Below are 22500 nucleotides of genomic sequence, written 5' to 3' on the forward strand. Positions count from 1 at the left end.
AATTACTATACGTGGTTATAAAATTCTATAAAATTCACAAAAAGAATGAACATTTTTCTGCAATATTGTCTTCTCATAATATAAACATGATCATATACTGATATTTATTGCATCATTTTGTCACACAGAGTTTTTAAAGCTTGTATTTCCTGGTAGCATTCAACAATCCTGCTGTAGGTGTGAGGAGTTATATGTTATCCCGCATGCAAATTTTATATCAATAAGGTGCCCACATTTTTGATTAAATGTATCTCTTTTTTCAACAGTATGTTGTCTGTTTTCATTGTCAGGCTTTGAGGAATGATCATAATGGCATAATTCAAACAATACAAATACATATTGAAATTCATAAATATTTCATACATGCAGTATGTTATACCCCACTGTATTCAGTGTCAAGACAATTGTAAAAGTCCCCTCTCACATAACGATAATGAAATTCCTTGTCCCTTTTACTTGCCAACTATTTGTCTTCAAATCAAAAACAGCACACATTCTGCAAGCTCTGTCTATTTATATATAACTTCACACTGGCCTTGCTTAAGTCTCTACATCGATAAGTAAATATTGATCTGGATTTTGTTGGAATAAATCCCAGTATGTGTATTAACATGTCTCTGGTGTCCTTCTCTCCTTAATCACCTGTACTACTTTCCTTACCTAATTATCTGTGCTGATATTATAGCATTCTCCTACCTCCACACTAATTTAATTAATATTCCTTACCTCTCCCCATAGCCCATGCTACTCTCATGTCCTTCATTCTTCCTTCTACCAAATACCTCTTTCTCCATATTTTGCTCATCTATTCTTTGTTCTTCTGGAGATTATACTCCCCAATTGTACATTGCTTCCAGGCGCTTGCTATCTTTTTCCTCGCTCCTTTTGTTGCCACTTGGAGTTGCAGATATTCTGCCCAATCTTGCTCTCTCCTTTCCTTTGTCAATACCAAATCCCCAAAGTTAGCATGTCTCCAACCTCCCTCCAATAGACTTTCTCTGTTATGCTCTGACCTGCCTCCATAGCCTATCACTACTTTATATTCATACCACATATCCTTCTGTTCCATCGCCTACATTCCATACATCCAGCATAGTGCATTCATTCTCATTCATCTTTCTAGACATTTCTCAGTGACCTATACCACCTATGAATTAAAATCATCTCCAAATCCCCCACTATTTCAATGTGATTCATTTCATGTATCATTTTCCATATTCCCTCCAATAATCCTTTCTCTTTATACTCCTTCATTTCCTAATTGCTCTCACAGTCCTTTCACAGTAACTTTTTTCCCCAAACCCAACTGAGTATAAATAAAATGTGTTCTTCTCTTCTTAATCACCCTCCATATATGCCTTACATCTCTGATCACCGAAACATGCCTCCTTTTCCCTTACCTTTTGCTCCCTTCCCTCATCTCTCTCTTCATTTTTTGTATCATCATTTTATGTACAAGCCAGTCCTTTGCATCTTTTCTAAAATGCCCCCTCAACTTATTGAAACCAAGACATATACTTTGACCTTTATCCTTTGATGTCCCATATACTTTGCCTCCTATCCATAATCACCTAAATGTATTTTAAAGGTAATAATTTGAAATGTTGGGATCCACTACAGTATTGGATTTACATATACTAAGTCTAAGATGGCCATTTTCAGGAATATTGCATTTTCTCCAATGTATGGTGATCTTGGTGATGATAGATAAAGGTTCAGAGGGTGGTGTGGCCTTGCCCCCCCACATGAAACATTCCAAGGGGCTTGACCCCTGCAAAAAAGACTGTTAAAGAAGAAGAGTGATGTTCAATATTCACTCTTGCACCATAGCTTTGGTCTTTTCTTTTTTCATCATGTCGGCACTAAGCATTTTGAGTGCTGACATTTCAATAGGGAGCCTATTTGTAAGAGGTTACTTCCTCACAAGTTCTCCATCCCTCTTCCTAATACTTTTACACAACACCCTTTCTTCAAATATTTCAGCATTAAACTGTTTACCCTATCCTTTAATACCTTAGAAGCATAATTCTTTACATTTCCCCTTCTCCTGTAGTGCCCAGTCCAACTCTTTTTTGTTGCTACTCTTAGTCTTTGACCTCTCTTAAGAGCTACCAAATATCTTCTAAAAATTCTTCGTTCTCTTTCCATTCCCTTTCTTCTCTCATTCTGTATCCTTTCTTTTCTTATCGTTTTCTTTCTGCCTCTCCAAATAAATCTGTTACATACTTCTTTTAACTCCTTTGCTATCCTACTCTGTGGGCATATTTGAATATGGCAAAATATATATATATATATATATATATATATATATATATATATATATATATATATATCATATGCAGAAGTATTTATTAATTAATTCCATCATCCCTTTAAGTGTATGTATCATTCCCATGTACCTGTAAAACATTTTTCTCACCGTTTCTTCAAGTGTTTCCCAACTGTCTTTAACTAAGCTATAACTGATGAGAAAACCGTCAGCTCCAATCAATTCGCACCATCCCTTGCCAGTGGTAAGCCCACCTTATTCTCCCTCCCCCACCCTACACATCACAGAATTTGTCTGGTGAAATCATAGCCTTGACTACAGCCCATACTCCTTGAACAATCGCAAAACATCAGACATCTTAATCCCAACATACTTCAAAAGGATCATACAGTCGCCCACAATTAAATAATACCCCTCTCTTTCTCTTTCATCTTTCTCTTTCTCTTTCCTCCAATCCTTCATCTTGTGCTAAAATTCTGACCCAGGAATATTATACATCACCCTATCTCCCTTCACCGATCACTCCTCTCACATAAGCCTCTCTATCATTTCAAACACATATTCCCATGATATACAGTCAAAAGGCATTTAAAAAGTTGTCTTGATGTGTGTAATTACAATACCTGCTCCTGCCATCCCTTTTCTGATCTACTCCATTTTCTTGATCTACTGATTATTGCTTTTTTAGAAACAAAATCTACCTGCTTTTCTCCAATAGTTTGAAAAAATATTTCTAACATTGCATCAAGATTCTTGCAAGCAGTTTAATATGACATAACAAATCAAATTGGGCCAGTAGTTGCATAGGTCTTCCCCTTCCCTTTGAAAAGTATTGCCATCAAAGCTTGAGTTCATTAATTTTAAGAAACTATCCCCGTTAATAATACTAAATACTGTAGTCAAATATTCCACTACTTGTACGCCCACACTATTCTAAAGATCCCCTGTTACTCATCTGGTCCAGTTGTCTTGCCAGTTTTTAAATGGTTTATTCCATCCACCACATCCCCTTTCCCTACTTTGCTACTGAGAGTTTCTTTTCTTCTTCTTCCAGCACTAGACCATTCCAGCTCCCAAAACAGCCCTTAACTTCTTTACCTGCCACGTATAATTATTCATTAAATGATCTAAATACTGCCCTCTTTTCCTTATTCACACACACACACACACACACACACACACACACACACACACACACACACACACACACACACACGCCCATGCATATACTCACACATGCACATTACCTCCTCCGTCCAATGCACCTTAGCAGGAGTTTACAAAACATGCTCAGAGGTATCCGGTGACAGTCAACCTGAGGTCATTCTGTAGCATTGTATTAATATAGATTTAGAGGCAACTGCTACATTTCCGTAACATGCACTTTATAATAAAAGTGTATCTATCATTTTTTCAGAGTATCATATATAAAATTTATAAAACATAAATATATATTGATTTTATGACTTCAGACCAAAAAGGATATGCATTTATGTATACTGTGCTTTTTTATTCCTTATGTTCTGGCATAACAAATAAAATTATTTTTTTTCATTAAAATTCAAGATGCAGCTGTTTTTTGCCTTAAGTGATAAGAATGCAATTTAAACACATTTCCCCATATCAGGTTATAGAAAAAACTTAACAGAACATTTCAAACTGCTGCTGCTAGTTCTGTTTCTTATAGGAATTGTCATAACTGTCTATTATCTGGTATCATCAATGTCTACCTCGTACATAGTATTGCGTGTAATTGTGTTTGGAATATATAATAGATATAGTTTATGTTCAATCTGAATTGTATGTATACTGCACATTAGTGCAAAATATTCTTCCCCTAGTTAACTCTGTGTTAGTATTTTTTATGTTAGACAGCATTCATCTCTGTTATATTTTTGTACTGCATCAAAGCTTTTCACCCTGGGCCTCCGCTGAAAATGAGTATTTGGCAAGTTGGACACTCCTGGTAAACAAATGTAAAATAAATAAATAAATAAATAAATACATATTTTGGAGATACAGTCCCTTATGCAAAATGGGCCAGAAAAAAATAAAAAATGATGACCAGAACACAGTCTTATTAAAACTAATTAGTAGCAAAAGTATTAAACAAGAACATCTAGCAAATTTACTTATATATGAAAATTACAAATTAGTTTCACCTTTACACTTTACTGTGCACAATGCCATTTCAAAGCTTGAATTCCTAATAATGTATGATGAGTGCCAATTCTCAAATATCAGAAACTCTACTACATTTTAGGGCCGGACTTGGGGAAATGGAGACTTAGGCAAAATAATGTATGGACCCTAAGTATCTACAGTTTCCACTCCCACACGACCCCACTGCTCTTCAAATTTCTCTCACACCATCTATATAGATTACATATTTTTATATTTCACACCATGTCTTGTTAAACTCATTTAAGCAACGGAGATCTTGCTTTCTCCGTTGCTTTTCTAGGCTCCGCTATGTTAAATGGGTTTAACATGGCGAGACAGCTTTAAAATGAGATCTCTGTTGCTTATTTTAAAACTGTGTTAAACCCATTTTATACTAATGGAAAAAGTTTTCCATTAGGCCAATCAGCGTCATGGTATAATCTTCAGTATTCCACTCAGTCCTTTTGGTGAAGTAACTGAATTAAGCTGAGGATCTAGGGATCACTAGGGCCCAAGATGCTTTTGGGTTATAGGTGTTTTAAGCTGCATCTTAGACTTTTTTCTTTTCTACCATTTAATGCAATGACAGTCTGAATGGAAATCACAATTATGGAAAGAAATGTATTTTTTTATATTTCTTTCAATGAAGAAATCAAGTTGTATCCAAGACTTAGTGTTCAAACCTGACAAAAAAGTGAACAGTAGTTCCTTGCTTGCAATGACTTGCAAGGATACATAAACCATATTAAGGAATAGTGCCTCCCTGACCCTTCCCACCACACCTACAGTGAACACCTCTGGTGTTAAATGGGATGAAACAGAACAAATAGCTATAGTTATAAATTTAATTTTTTTGCTGTCTGTATATATATATATATATATATATATATATATATATATATATATATGTGTGTGTGTGTGTGTGTGTGTGTGTGTGTGTGTGTGTGTGTATATGTATGCATGTATGTGTAGATATATATATAACTTTTTACCTTAGAACTGATCTAGTTCTCATAATAAACACCCTATTCCTACTCTAAAGCCTGGCACTTGCTCACTAAAGCAATTATATAAGTCAGCACTAAAAAATTAATAGCACTACACCCGTTGAGTACCTTGTTCCCCATTGGCCCTTTTTTCAATTATAAAGGAATTCCCAATACTATTCTAGCATGTCCAAAGGTCAGTTGTCAATCTCCTCTCTGGTCCAGCTGGTGAATCTGGGAATCTTGAGGCAATGTTACAACTGCCTCATGTACACAGACAACCCTCTTCTCCTCCCAACAAATTCCAACACATGTGAGAGATGCAACCATATAGCCAAAATGGAGGCTAAGCTCTCTCAACTCAGTACTGGCGCAACCAGTCAGGAGGAGAAGGAAACCACACTCACTACAATTCCAGTCTCACACAGACCTACCACGACAGCAAACCAAACACATAAACACACAAAAACATACTCGGAGGCTCTAAATAAAAATCTGCCTAAGCAACAGAAACCGCCAAAGCAGGCACCCAAGCAACCGCTACCCCAAAACAAAACATGTGCAACACATAGCTCACAAAGCCAGTGTGCCGAACAGTCACAGCCCTTAAGGCTAAACAACACACCTGATACACTTGTAATAGGTGACTCTATCGTCAGGCACACTGATATTCCACTCACCAGGCTGAACAAGGAGAAGGTCACGGTGAGCTGCCTGTCGGGCGCTAGGATCCGGCACATAACACAAGCACTCAGGTGACTCCAAGGCAAGTACAAATATGACTCAGTCATTGTCCATGCTGGTGTGAATGATCTGACGTACCTCCCTGGACTACATGAAAAGAGACATAGAGGAGATCTCTGAGCATGACCCTGACCTTGAGTAGCATCTTACCCTCACCAAGAATGATGGCACAATATGAAGACAAGATGATCAATTTCAACAATTGGCTTAAGTATTGGTGTCATTCAAAGGGGATCCACTGCCTGTCAGCCTGGGATGACATGCTCGACAAGCCACAATGCTTCACTAGGGATGGCTTGCACCTATCACCCCTGGGCTTTCGGATATTGGCAAAGGATCTTGACACCCCCATAGTGCCTTTTTTAGGCAAGGCTCAAAAGACAAACCCACCTCCATAGGTATCACAAGGGATAAGAAACTAAGAGTAATGCTACTCAATGCCAGAAGTCTAAACCTCACGATGCATGCACTCGAAACTCTCCTCAGCATGGAGAACATCGATATCTGTGCAGTAACAGAAACCTGGTTCAAGGCTCCCGAGAGCACCCCAGCACTACCAAGTTATACCAAATACTATGTTTTTTGGCACCAAAACTTGGACCGAACCACAAAAGGAGGGGGAGTATCAATATTCGTCAAAGATACCCACACCTCCAGGTTGGTGGCACAGCACGAAGCATCAGAGACTATCCATGTGCAACTAACAGTGGGTAAAACTGCCTTCCAGTTTATAGCCTGCTACAGACCAAGGATACATAAACCATATTAAGGAATAGTGCCTCCCTGACCCTCCCCACCACACCTACAGTGAACACCTCTGGTGTTAAATTGGGATGAAACAGAACAAATAGCTATAGTTACAAATTTAATTTTTTTGCTGTCTGTATATATATATATATATATATATATATATATATATATATATATATATATATATATATATATGTGTGTGTGTGTGTGTATTTCAATGAGTTGGTGGATTTGCAAAATGCACTATAGGCATAATATTGTGTTTATTATATATACCCTCAAACAGGGAACTGACCCCATACAATGCCAATTATTTCCTTGTCTCTAGCCTTCTCCTTGAAGAAACCTCCCCACCTGCTGGTGTTTACACTACTGATAACGGTGATCATTAACCTACTATGATAAACTTTGGTGCTACATTTCCTACATTTTCTTTTATCAGAATGCTTGGTCTTATTTATCTCATGAATTATAATGAATTAAGATGTGTTGAATGCACTTTTTTCAAACTAATAACATCTTATGTATGGTCTTCCTATCCTTATCATGGAGACAATGCTAAAAATAATTGGGCAAAGGATCAGTCAGGAACAATTTTTAAATATTGTTCTAATTAACTTAAAACATTAATAGAACAATAGAATTTGTATTGTCATACATTTTCTGAACAATAAGAAACATGAAACTCTAATGTTTGGCATTATTAACCGACTGTAATCCTTATTAGAAAAAAGGCAAAATGTAAAGCAAAATCAGGAACTTTCTGCAAAATCAGTGATAGCTGATAGGTGTGACTATTCAGTTTTCAAATGGTCATTCTGTACAAAAGACCTGCTCATTAGAAAGAAATGTTGTCACTTAGAGATGTTACCATTCATAACACGTCTTTTGCTTACTTTTTGCTATTATGAATGAGAAACCTTGGGAAGTTAACATCTTCAGAAATCATCAGCAAAGAGACAACTAGCTAGTTGACATATTACACTAAAATTGAAAAATGTCTGTTAGTCCCATCTCTTTTTTAAACTGTGAAGCCCATGACTTTTCCCAGTAAAAGCATGCAGCATTTCTCACAGGGTATATCACTGTGACATGGCTACTGTTAATGGGTGAGTTGTAGTTATTCTAGTCTGCCTCTCCCCATAAATCCATGAGTGAGAGATCTATACTTTTTATACAAGCCTGAACAAGGAGAAGGTCACGGTGAGCTGCCTGTCGGGTGCTAGGATCTGCCACATAACACAAGGACTCAGGTCACTCCAGGGCAAGTACAAATATGACTCAGTCATTGTCCATGCTGGTGTGAATGAACTGAGATGCACCTCCCTGGACTACATGAAAAGAGACATAGAGGAGCTCTCTGAGCATGTAGCCCAGGCCAGTATGACCCTGACCTTGAGTAGCATCTTACCCTCACCAAGAATGATGGCACAATATGAAGACAAGATGATCAATTTCAACAATTGGCTTAAGTATTGGTTTCATTCAAAGGGGATCCAATGCCTGTCAGCCTGGGATGACATGCTCGACAAGCCACGATGCTTAGCTAGGGATGGCTTGCACCTGTCACCCTGGGCTTTCGGATATTGGCAAAGGCTCTTGCCACCCCATAGTGCCTTTTTAGGCAAGGCTCAAAGACAAACCCACCTCCGTAGGTATCACAAGGGATAAGAAACTAAGAGTAATGTTACTCAAGGCCAGAAGTCTAAACCTCAAGATGCAGCACTCAAAACTCTCCTTAGCATGAAGAACATCGATATCTGTGCAGTAACAGAAACCTGGTTCAAGGCTCCGAGCACCCAGCACTACCAGGTTATACCTCATACCATGTTTTTCGGCCCCAAAACCTGGACCAAACCACAAAAGGAGGGGGAGTATCAATATTCATCAAAGATACCCACACCTCCAGGTTGGTGGCACAGCACGAAGCATCAGAGACTATCCATGTGCAACTAACAGTGGGTAAAACTGCCTTCCAGTTTATAGCCTGCTACAGACCACCCTTCCAAACCCAGGAACCCCAGTCGGCCTTCCTGAGAACACTGGAAAATATGAAGGTCTCTCCAAACACCATTATATTGGGCGACTTCAACTACCCAAACATAGACTGGGAGCATTACTCTAGCTCCAACACCCTAGCCCAAAGGTTCCTATAATTTATAAACTCAAATGCTATGGAACAACTTGTTACCACTCCCACAAGAGGGGAAAACATACTGGACCTGATCATCACCAACATGGGGACTCTATGCTCCAGACCAGAAGTGTATCCCTCACTGGTAAGATCAGACCATAAACTAATCTCACTAGATATTACAACCCTACCCCAGCCCCTGCCTAGAAAACCACAGTGAAAAACTTCTCTAAAGCAAATTTCACACTCCTCAAAACCAAGGTGGAATCCTTCAAAGCCCCCGGGCCTGTGGAAAATACAGCCCAGACTGCAGAATCCTTTATAAACGCATTCTATGAACACCTTCAGGAATGCATGGATCATGCAATCCCAAACAAAACCAAGACCCAATCCTCCAAAGGCAGGCGTCCTGTCTGGTGGACCCCAGCCATAAATAAACTATACAATAGAAGGAGGAGATAGAGCAAAATCCCAAAAAGGGAAGACATCTCTGATCAGTATTAGCAAAAAACTCTGGGCACTCATAAAATCGTCTAAGGCTAGCTTAGAGAGAAAAATTGCACAGGACACTAAGGATAATCACAAACCTTTCTTTAGTTATGTAAGGAACCTGGGTGAGAATTCCCAGATATTCTCAGAATTAGTCCAAAATGACAAAAAATACACCGATCCCACAGACATTGCCAACATCCTAGCTGACAGGTTCAGCGCAAACTTCTCCCCCCCTTCCCCACCAAAAGGGCAAATATCTATCCCAGCAGAGTGCTGCCCCCTTGACGTCTCAGATGCTCAGGTAAGAGCCGCCCTCTCCAAAGCAAAAAACACAGCATCAATGGGACCAGACGGTGTCCCGGGCTGTGTCCTACATGAACTCCAAGAAGAACTAAACCCAAACATAAAACTACTGTTCAATCTCAGCCTTACTGCAGGATATGTACCCAAAGAGTGGTGTACACCAACAGTGGTCCCTCTCCACAAAGGTGGTGCCTCAACGGATCCTGAAAACTATCGCCCCATAAGCCTGACTAGCTTGGTCTGCAAAGCTATGGAAAGGATCATCATGGACCTCATAAATAAAGATATTGGGGACCTACAGACACTGGATCCTACCCAGTTCGTCTTTGTTAAAGGCAGATCCTGCCTCTTAAACCTGGTCAATTTCTTTGAAACAGTCACCAAGGCTAAAAGAGCAACTGCTAACCTGATAAAAGTGTTTTTTTTTTTGCTGCTACTACCTGACCGACTGTCCAGTCTAGCTAAACTGCAAGTATTTCTGCTTCTTGAACTGTTTTAAACTGTTTAAAGTTGTTTTTGCACCTGCACTTTTAAAGTTTGCCCTGTTTGTTGCATTTACCTATTGAGGTTACACACTCAAGTGCACTAGCCTGTGTTACATATTTATTGCATTTTCCTGCTGTTTGTTGCCAAAAAGAAAAAAAAAAGCAAAAGAATTATCCCTGTTTTCCATCTTTCCTGACCTAGAGTAGTCCAAATACAGGCTTTGCTGTATTCTGGACTTTTGGAAAGTTCACGTGTTGCCCATTTCCTTTTTTGGATAAAGGGAGGCTTCTTTGTTCACCAGTGGCAGTGGGGAGCTTAGAGCAGCCTATTTATCCCTGGAGGAGTGTTCCCAGCACAAGAATCTGGTAGTCTATTGGCCATTTTGGGCCAATTTCTAGCTCTTTCAAGTCCCCCTGTATAAAACCAGCTTTAGCCTTGCTTTGCGCGATTTTGCGCATAGCTCAGCATCAGGCAACACCTCTTAATTGGGTTTAAACCACTCTCGGCTCCACAAAGTCTGCTCTTCACTTTTTCCCTTAAAACTGATCTAGTTCTCATAATAAACACCCTATTCCTACTCTAAAGCCTGGCACTTGCTCACTAAAGCAATTATATAAGTCAGCACTAAAAAATTAAAAGCACTACACCCTCACAAACTCCCGTTGAGTACCTTGTTCCCCATTGGCCCTTTTTTCAATTATAAAGGAATTCCCAATACTATTCTAGCATGTCCAAAGGTCAGTTGTCAGTCTCCTCTCTGGTCCAGCTGGTGAATCTGGGAATCTTGAGGCAATGTTAAAACTGCCTCATATACACAGACAACCCTCTCCTCCTCCCAACAAATTCCAACACATGTGAGAGATGTAACCATATAGCCAAACTGGAGGCTAAGCTCTCGAAACTCAGTACTGGCGTAATCAGTCAGGAGGAGAAGGAAACCACACTCACTACAATTCCAGTCTCACATAGACCTGCCACAACAGCAAACCAAACTCATAAACACACAAAAACATACTCGGAGGCTCTAAATAAAAATCTGCCTAAGCAACAGAGACCTCCAAAGCAGACACCCAAGCAACTGCTACCCCAAAACAAAACATGTGCAACACATAGCTCACAAACCAGTGTGCCAAACAGTCACAGCCCTTAAGGCTAAACAACACACCTGATACACTCGTAATAGGTGACTCTATCGTCAGGTACACTGACTTTCAGCTCACCAGGCTGAACAAGGAGAAGGTCCTGGTGAGCTGCCTGTTGGGCGCTAGGATCCGCCACATAACACAAGCACTCAGGTCACTCCAAGGCAAGTACAAATATGACTCAGTCATTGTCCATGCTGGTGTGAATGACCTGAGATGCACCTCCCTGGACTACATGAAAAGAGACATAGAGGAGCTCTCTGAGCATGTAGCCCAGGCCAGTATGACCCTGAACTTGAGTAGTATCTTACCCTCACCAAGAATGATGGCACAATATGAAGACAAGATGATCAATTTCAACAATTGGCTTAAGTATTGGTTTCATTCAAAGGGGATCCAATGCCTGTCAGCCTGGGATGACATGCTCGACAAGCCACGATGCTTCACTAGGGATGGCTTGCACCTGTCACCCCTGGGCTTTCGGATATTGGCAAAGGCTCTTGCCACCCCCATAGTGCCTTTTTTAGGCAAGGCTCAAAAGACAAACCCACCTCCGTAGGTATCACAAGGGATAAGAAACTAAGAGTAATGTTACTCAAGGCCAGAAGTCTAAACCTCAAGATGCACGCACTCAAAACTCTCCTTAGCATGAAGAACATCGATATCTGTGCAGTAACAGAAACCTGGTTCAAGGCTCCCGAGAGCACCCCAGCACTACCAGGTTATACCTCATACCATGTTTTTCGGCCCCAAAACCTGGACCAAACCACAAAAGGAGGGGGAGTATCAATATTCATCAAAGATACCCACACCTCCAGGTTGGTGGCACAGCACGAAGCATCAGAGACTATCCATGTGCAACTAACAGTGGGTAAAACTGCCTTCCAGTTTATAGCCTGCTACAGACCACCCTTCCAAACCCAGGAACCCCAGTCGGCCTTCCTGAGAACAACGGAAAATATGAAGGTCTCTCCAAACACCATTATATTGGGCGACTTCAACTACCCAAACATAGACTGGGAGCATTACTCTAGCTCCAACACCCTAGCCCAAAGGTTCCTAGAATTTATAAACTCAAATGCTATGGAACAACTTGTTACCACTCCCACAAGAGGGTAAAACATACTGGACCTGATCATCACCAACATGGGGACTCTATGCTCAAGACCAGAAGTATATCCCTCACTGGTAAGATCAGACCATAAACTAATCTCACTAGATATTACATCCCTACCCCAGCCCCTGCCTAGAAAACCATAGTGAAAAACTTCTCTAAAGCAAATTTCACACTCCTCAAAACCAAGGTGGAATCCTTCAAAGCCCCCGGGCCTTTGGAAAATACGGCCCAGACTGCAGAATCCTTTATAAATGCATTCTATGAACACCTTCAGGAATGCATGGATCATGCAATCCCAAACAAAACCAAGACCCAATCCTCCAAAGGCAGGCATCCTGTCTGGTGGACCCCAGCCATAAATAAACTATACAATAGAAGGAGGAGATAGAGCAAAATCCCAAAAAGGGAAGACATCTCTGATCAGTATTAGCAAAAAACTCTGGGCACTCATAGAATCGTATAAGGCTAGCTTAGAGAGAAAAATTGCACAGGACACTAAGGATAATCACAAACCTTTCTTTAGTTATGTTAGGAACCTGGGTGGGAATTCCCAGATATTCTCAGAATTAGTCCAAAATGACAAAAAAATACACCGATCCCACAGACATTGCCAACATCCTAGCTGACAGGTTCAGCGCAAACTTCTCCCCCCCTTCCCCACCAAAAGGGCAAATATCTATCCCAGCAGAGTGCTGCCCCCTTGACTGATGCTCAGGTAAGAGCCGTCCTCGCCAAAGCAAAAAACACAGCATCAATGGGACCAGACGGTGTCCCGGGCTGCGTCCTACATGAACTCCAAGAAGAACTAAACCCAAACATAAAACTATGGTTCAATCTCAGCCTTTCTACAGGATATGTACCCAAAGAGTGGTGTACACCAACAGTGGCCCCTCTCCACAAAGGTGGTGCCTCAACGGATCCTGGAAACTATTGCCCCATAAGCCTGACTAGCTTGGTCTGCAAAGCTATGGAAAGGATCATCATGGACCTCATAAATAAAGATATTGGGGACCTACAGACTTTGTTAAAGGCAGATCCTGCCTCTTAAACCTGGTCAATTTCTTTGAAACAGTCACCAAGGCCATTGATGAGGGGAAGGTGGTCCACACAGCCTACCTGGACGTCGCAAAAGCCTTCGATACAATACCTCACTTGGGCATTATAGATAAGCTCACCAGCTTAAATATAAACCCCTATGTCACTAGATAGATTGCAAACTGGCTCAAAGACAGAACCCACATGGTTAGAATTGCTGGAGCCATGTTAGACTCCAAACCAGTTACAAGTGGCATCCCACAAGACTCAGTCCTGGGACCTCTCTTGTTCGGTATATATTTCTCGGAGGTACAGGCCAACACGGAAAGACTGTGGCTGACCAAGTTCGCAGATGACTGCAAACTGGGTGCCATAGTTAACTCTCCAGCCGACACAAGCATCCTACAAAAGGGCCTCATAGAAACAGACAACTGGTGTCAGAGCCATAGCCTCAAGCTAAATGCCAAAAAGTGTATAGTCATCCCCTTCAGCAAAAATAAAGTGCCTACAAATTACCACATAGATGGTAATCCATTAAATATGAAAGTAATTAGGGACCTGGGGACCCAAGTTGATAGCAATCTCTCATTCGACAACCACGTGACCAAAGTGGTTAGAAAAACATTTTATATAGCCCACCTAATCATGACGGGATTCACATCTAGATCAGGGGAGGTCATCGCGTCTCTTTACTCATCCCTCATCCCTCATAAGGCCCATAATTGAGTACAATGCCCCTTTTGGGATGTACCTTACCAGACACCTGCAAAAACTGGAAAGACCCCAAACGTACCTCACCAAGAGGATCAAAGGGCTCAAACAGATGCCATATGCTGCCCGGTTAAAGAAACTCCAGCTCTGCTCAGCAGCATACCGCCTGCTCAGAGGCAATCTGTGCCTGACGTATAAAGCCATGTCCAGCCCAGAATTAATGGACATACTGCACCTCAGAAAATCCATATCCCATCGAGCTATGCACATGAGAGACTTGAACCTCAGCCCTGAAATAAATAGGACATGCTGGAGGGACAGATTCATAACCCAGAGGCTCCCTTCACTCTGGAATAAAATCCCAGTCCAGGTTAGACAGAGTCCCTCACTGACTCTCTTCAAGAGGAGTCTTGATGAGTGGATGGGAGATCGTAGATTTACTTTGGGTATCACTTCTGTGTCACTGTTAGAGGCACAGTATACTAACCTCGAAAAAGGGCATAGCAAAATTCATTTAAAATGGGTGGTGAAAGCCAAACACACTCTGGCTAGGCTTGTAAATACCCTAGAGCAGATAGCCTAGTATGAACCTATGAACCTATGAACCTATGAACCTAATCCCTTTTACTCCTGGCCACCCCTTCCCATAAATTTTACCATTGTATTCATCTGCTGAACTCCTTTCTTCAACTCTCATCACCTACTTTCCCCAAAATTGTATCTACCAATAATCAATCCAATCTTTTTTCCTGCTTTGTCTTATTTCTCAAAAATTTAACTCCCATTTCCCACCCCTTTTTTCTTTCTGTCCAACAGCAGCAAGAGTTTCATCCCTTCTTTCAACTATTTCTAGCAGTCCCTTTATGTCCCCAAACAGCATGTTTTTTTCTGTCTAAAACAATCTTAAAATTTCCCAATAAAATTAAATTTCCTCTCTTTTTTAACTTGCAAAGGCTCTCTGCCTACCTCTTAACTATTCAAAGGTTATACTCATTTGGTCCATCAAACAAACACTATTCCCGTGCCTTCTCTGCTCTACATCCCTACAACTCACCTTCCTTCTAAATCATGGCAGTTTTTCAACTCTTGCCATTTCTTCTTGCCCCTCACCAGTATCCCTATCCCTTTTCTATTCCCTTTGGCACAGATAATTCTTACTCTTGTAAAACTTTGTCACTCTAACTAGACCATGTCTCTTATCCTTATAATTTCCTGCATGTAGACCACACCTACATCTTCTTTATCTAACTAAATCAACACCCGTTCCTCTCTTAATAGAATTACTTATCCTTGCATTCCATGTTCCTAGCAACAACCTCTTTCCTTCCTACTGCACCTACACCTTGATCCATGAAATCTAGGGACAATGGGAATTTGGATTAGCTCCAGACACTCACCTGTACTCGTTTCCCTCTGCAAATGAAAGTACTGATTACACCCAGATATCTTTGTTGCAATGGCTGTCACTATAGGTTGCCCTCTCAGCTCAACTCATCTTTCATCCCACATCCTAGAGTCCTTCACCTATCACCCTTACTACACAAATAATACCACCCTCCCAACCCCATCATTCATTTTTTTATTTACTGATTAGGTTTCCATTTGTTAACTAGGTTGGTCTCCATTACAAAGACCAATTTCAAGTTTAACCAAGGCCATTCAGTCAGTTTACAGTGTAGGATGTGGACCACCATCTTTGATCTTCACAACAGAATTCCCACGATAATGTATTCTCTTTTGCTAATGTACTAGTCAGCACGAATAAATGACAGGTGCAATTCCTGACCACCCCCCACTGCACACACACAGTTTTACAAACATGGTTCCCATTAAACACTTACAATTTGTTTAGATCATTGCCCCGAACAAGAAATATGTTATCAAAATTATGTCAACAGCTGCATCATTTATATATCCAGTTTTTCTTTCAAGTAGCACAAAGCACTTGCTGGCTAACTAGCTACATGCATGGTTAATAAACATAAACAATGACTATGCTGTTTACATCTTCACATAATCTGTTTATATGTTCTATACAATCATCTTTTAACTCCTTCGTGCAATCTTCCTCTCCACATGTTCCTCCTACCAGTGAGTAGATTGTCCTACTTTTAGTGATTAACTGCTCCATCCCATAAAAATCCCTTATCCTACTTGACATTATATTTATTGGTCTTCTGATTTTCTCCTTATCATTGTTGATCACTTTTCACTTCATTTTTGTATTAATGTCTGTGTGCCATATTTTTTCACCTCCCCTCTCACTACTATTTAAAACATACTAAAACATCAGCAATCACAATAAGTCTCTATAGACAATGGCTCATACCTTCGGACTCTGACCTACAGGTCAGACAGTGCCCATAATCAGTTTCAGCTTTACCTTAATTTTCTTCATGTGTACTTAAATCTTTTCCAACTCCCTCCTTTATGCTATTCTTATTATTATCAGTAAGCTTCTCTTCCCCAGTTCTCCAGCTTGTTGATTTGGTTTCTGTAGATTTTCTGTATAATATTTACATTTGTTTTATTTCTCCATCTTCTTACATCCAGATCCATCCCTCCCTCTTAACATTAAGGCAGAGTACCGACAATATTCTTCCCCTTTATTTTGTCGGTCACTTTTTCTCCATCCACTATTGTGACTCTCACGAACTTCATCTTTCCACTGCTGGTGTCTTTTCACACACTGGTCAGTCATTCCTTTCTCATGTTGACCCTGCTTTGCTCTCCTGCCTTCGTCATTTACCATGTCTCTGCTTTTTTTGTCTCCTGCTATTTCTCTTATCCTCTTCATCCTCAAACACATCCAGTTGTCCATATAATACATTTCATTTACTTATTTATTTGCATACTTATTTATTTACTTAGGCTATTTCTTTTGTTAACTGGGAGGGCCCAGCTGGGTGGAAAATCCCATTATAGTGGAAGCCTTGGGAAAAAAGGTCTACAAGGTACATACATACATAGTGAAATGAATTGTTGGAGTGAACAATAATGAGAAAAAAAGATTGTTTATGCACAAAATAATGACAGATCAAAAACATTTACTCTGCCTATTCTAGCTTTCAAGGGAAGTTTATCAGTTTCAGTTTTGTCAGTCTGCTCCCTTCTCTTTATCACTTCCATCTGGGCTCACATTTCTCCCCTCTACTACTCCTGTAGAGCCTGTCTCCTCCTCCACTCACAACTCACTTGGCTTTCTAGGGCCATCTATCACTTCAACAACTTTTCTCTACCCATACACCTCTATATTTGTGGAAGAACTGGATGAAGCAACATTGATCTTTTGTCCATCACATTTAACTCTTTGTAATGCATCCTCACATATATAAATTGCTTTCACCAGTGATTTACCAAAAAAGCCTGACCTCTCCCAGTTACTTTCAAAGTATCTGGATACACTGTTGAACTACAACTTCCATTTTGCACCAGTTCCAGGTGCTGGTGCCATCTGTTTTCTTATAAAATTCATTCTCATGGAAAATTAATTCAATATTGTTACCTTACATTCTGCTATGGTAAATCATCTTCTTATGGCCTCTTGTGTTACTAATTTTTCCTATATTCACTGATACATTTTACCACAAAATGATGTGGCTGGTCCTCTCTAAAGTGGGTTTTTTCCCACCCTATGTGCCTTATCAGTCTGACAGCCAAAATGTACACCCTTTTTCACTTGTTTTAGTCATTCTTTCGTGAAATGAATTGGGTCTCTTCCTTCCATGCCATGTATGGACTCCATTACTCTAAGTTTTTTTCTTCTTTCCCTTCTTTCCATATCTGTTTATTTTTCTATTACTGAGTCCATACAACTGAGAATCCTGCTAATATCCTCTCTTTTCTCCTCAACCACTCTTCTCTCCTTAACCTCTCTTCCAATACATTTAATCTACCATTATCTTCCTGTACTGCTCACCTGGTCTTTCCATTATATTGCTTAGCATCTCCTGCTTCCAATTGCAGGGCTACAAAATCTGCAGGCATGCCCTCCATGTGGACTAAAATGCAATCCAACGTATCATACATTACCTTCCTATATGAATCAAGAAATAACCAACAGACACCACTTTCACAGTGCTTCTCCCATCATACACCCAAATGCATTCTTCAAGGGCAAACAGTATCTGTCACTGGACCACATATCTGATACCAACTGATCTAGCAATGGAGCTCTCCAGCTAAGCAACCATTATGTTCAACATCTCATAGGGGTCTCTGCATGTTAAATATTCTAGCAGTACTATTAGCTTTCACTTACCTGTTAATTAGCACAGCAGAATTATCACTTGGACTGCATCAATGACTCCAGGGTGGTAGGGTACTTAAAAGTGACAGTTTTTAACAGGTTAAAGGGCAGATGTTCAGTTGTGATTTGACTAAACCTTGGTACTGAAATCATTGCTGCAGTGTTGCATTGCAATGCAGCAATGGTCTGCAAGCAGCAGAGCGTTAACAAAGTGTGATTGTCAGTGACAAGTGAAGGTAGAGTTGTTTTAATTGCCATCTCATCTGACTTTGCATTGTACTGCAACAATGACCCCCAAGCAGGTAGAGATGGCAATAAATTTTGTACCTGAAAACTGAAGACAACATTGACATTTGGTGGGAAGTTGGTATAATGGTTAAGGTGTTTCCCTCACAGATGCAAAGTGCAGGATTCAGTTCTGCCATGGTGGAATTGGCTAGGGTTTAAATGGCTCACAAGGGCAGTTAGCCTATGAACCTAACTGTGCTGCTTTGTGGAAATAAGTTAGGTTTTATGAAATGTTACTGCAAAATGTCTGAAACTGCTGCTCTGGAAGACAACTGACAAGTTGTGATCATGTCTTCCTTTGATTGTATGACAGCTGTTTCCAGTACAGGAATTTTTGAATTTGGTGGGTTAACTAAACATCACTATTAGGTATCATAACTATGAAGCAGAACTTAGCTGTTATTATTCTAATAAAAGAAGATGAAAATATGGAGATCATTCAAGACTGGGAATGGGAAAATCTTGATTCAGCAGAACAGTAAAGCAGCTAGATTACTGTATAGCAATTGTAGATCATAAATAAAATCCTCCAATTTATAGCAACAGTACAACAAAATGCATCAATATTACAACACGGACTTACAATACAGTGTTATCTTCAAAAACTACAAATACAAGAATTGAAAAAATGAGCAGTATATTTCCAAGTTGCAGGGAAACACTCAGCTGTAGTGACTGCAGCCTTATGCTGAATAACTCAAATTCTTCAGTCAGAGAAGAAACCTTTCATTGATGGGTTGCATTTTTCCTCAGTCCTGGTAGATGACAATCAGCTGCCACCAGTTCTCTATTTATTCAATGGATCTTCCAGACCTACCTTTGCCTCCACCTGGGCACTACGCATATCCATGGCTGGTGAGATTGAGGATGCCACTATAGCACAATACTGCTGCCAGGGAGTATGGATGTTCATCTTCCCTACTACAGCCTTGTAACCTCCTCTATTGTCTCCTTTGGAAGGTGCATGCATGCTTTCTTGCTATGGGTGGAACCACAAAGGGGAACTCTGAGACACATACAATAGCTGTTGAACAGTGTGACTTGTTTGCCTACTAAGATTCAAAGAATTGTTTTGTGTGCATATAGGCATGTATTTAAAGTACACAAAAAAGAAAAAAAAATACAGAGCCAGTGTGCTGATAAATGTGAAGTGAAAAAAATCTGTGTCCACTCCTCTAGCTTTCACCACCATCATAATAATAGGGCATGAGTAGACAGTCCATGTCCTATTACCATGCAGTCTATTGTGAGCACATGTGATTGGTTGCTAAAGTCAACCAATTGCAGTACTTTTCTAGCAATCTTTAGCCATATGGATAGAGTGTATTGGGTGGGAAGTTAGGAGTAGCAGATAGATGAGTAAATCTACAGAGATGCGTTCAAAGGTTGGGCCTTAATCTTTATATTAAATTCTGATACTGGCAGTAAAACCAGATAAAAATGTGGGAAATGGTAACAGTAGATACAGCCCACAACAGAATATTTTTTTTGTTTGTTTATTTTACGTCTACTATGATTGATGTTGGGATTCAGGGTGGATGAATAATTCCAAGTTTCATTTCTCATAGGAATCTTCAGTTAAAATTCTGATACTGTCAGGAAAACCAGTTGGAACTGTGGGCAGTGATAAAAGTGGTTAGTGTCCTCAGCAGAATGCATTTTACTTTTACTGGGATTGATTTTGGGGCCAGGATAGAGGCATGCTTCCATTTCTCAGTTGCCCCTAATAGTGGTTTTGTTGTATACTTTAGCTTGTTCTTACAAAATATGTGGCTTGCTGGCAAATCTTTGACAACTGCAATCACCATAACTTTCAAGTGTGCCTCATTATGAGAAATGTTCCTCTTTTTGGTTCATAAAAAATTGCATTCCACAGTGTTCCACACTGAAAGGATTTGGCACATTCTTTGCTAAGAATTTTTTTTTAACAAATATCCATTGTACATACTGATGAAAAATACTGAATCATATTAATTCATCAAAAGATCTCTTTTAAGTATGACAGAACAGTTAATAACCATTCTTTAAGATTCTTAGTCAGCTTTCTTAGAGAATGTTGCACATTTTTCTCACTTATTCTATGCTATGAGAGGTAGTGTTCCCCATTTTGAAAATGGCAGTCACTAAATAGTAAGACCCATTTGAGTTACAGGCCTCATACTCTTCACAAAATGGATGCTAATGCATGCTAATGCAAACTGTGTTATTCTAGCAAATTTCTAAGTATTTAAGAAATAAATTTAAAATATGTGCCTTATTTTGGGCTTTTGAGTTCTATTACTTTTTGACATTTCCCCTAATTCTGTAGATAAGAGGATAAGAGCTGTAGTAGGGTTCATTGTAATAGCACCTTCAGCCTTGAACCAGTGATTTAAAATATTCTTATATGTCTATTTTTTTAATGTTTTTGGCAATCTCATAAGGTTTTGTCAGTTTAGGGATGTGGAAGCAGAATAGTTCTCAACTGTACCTCATTATGAGCAATGTTCCTTAGTTTGTAAGTCTGAGTTTTAAAACTTTCATATTCCATGAAGTTTCACATTAAAGGAGTCCATCACATATTCATTGTCATGATTTTTGTTTAAACAAATAGCTACACTAAATAATACTGGATTATATTACCTCATCCAAAGAACTTTTTTTAAGTATGTGGAAACAATTACTTTGTATACCATGCTATGAACTTCCTGGATGAAGTTGTTAACTGTTCTAGATTTTGCATTTTTTTCTATATTTCTGAGGTAGTTTTGAATTCCATATTTTACAGATGGAGGGCTGAGAACTATGGAAGGCTGTTGATGAAAGAAACCAAAGGAAGGCTGGAGCTAATGGCATTAAAATAACTATCGCTGTGAATTGGTTGGGGTGTGCACTAAGATTTGTGTCTGAGAGCTCCAAGCTGAAGATGATTGCTGTCACTGGATTGCTCTTTCATGTTTTTTATTGTCAAAAAAATAGACAGATCTGTAGGCAGTGGTAACAATACACACTATCCACAGCACAAATACACTTTATATTTTTTATGGCTGTGACATCCGGCCAATACCTCACCAGACTGCCAATAATTAAATGACATCCCTTATTATCCTGGGTCAGTAACTAAGGAGCTGCAATCCTCACTACTGACTCCAATATGAGAGTATCACACAAACAGAAGCAATATTTCACAATTTCCCCCTAAGAGCACGACAGGAACAAGTTCTATTTTCTGGGACTGGACTATATATATATCTCTGTCCCCCCAAATGTATTTTCTTATTGCACACTTCAGAACAAAGTGTCTCCGTTTAAGACCTGTGATACACTCACACTGAAAGTAAATTTAAATCTCTCACATCTAAACACTCCTGGGAAAGCCTGACACAGATTTCCAACTGTGTCTCTTTCCTAAAATAATACAGTAACTCTGCTGCCAGTCAGACAGTCTTCATGCCCTTCTAAATAGGTGTCCAATTATGAAAATTAATTATCAAAATAAATGATAGCTATGACCAGAACAGCCTGGCCTTCAAGGTGACCTGGGGGTATCAAACAGGTAGAATGACTCTCTAATCTCCAAAGAAAACCACTGGTTTCCAGCAACAATGTAAAGTAATGAAAAACATTTGAAAATAAGTAAAACATTATTACA

This window comes from Protopterus annectens, chromosome 9.part0, assembly GCF_019279795.1.
Source record: "Protopterus annectens isolate FY-2018-M chromosome 9.part0, PAN1.0, whole genome shotgun sequence".
In the NCBI taxonomy this organism is placed as follows: domain Eukaryota; kingdom Metazoa; phylum Chordata; order Ceratodontiformes; family Protopteridae; genus Protopterus; species Protopterus annectens.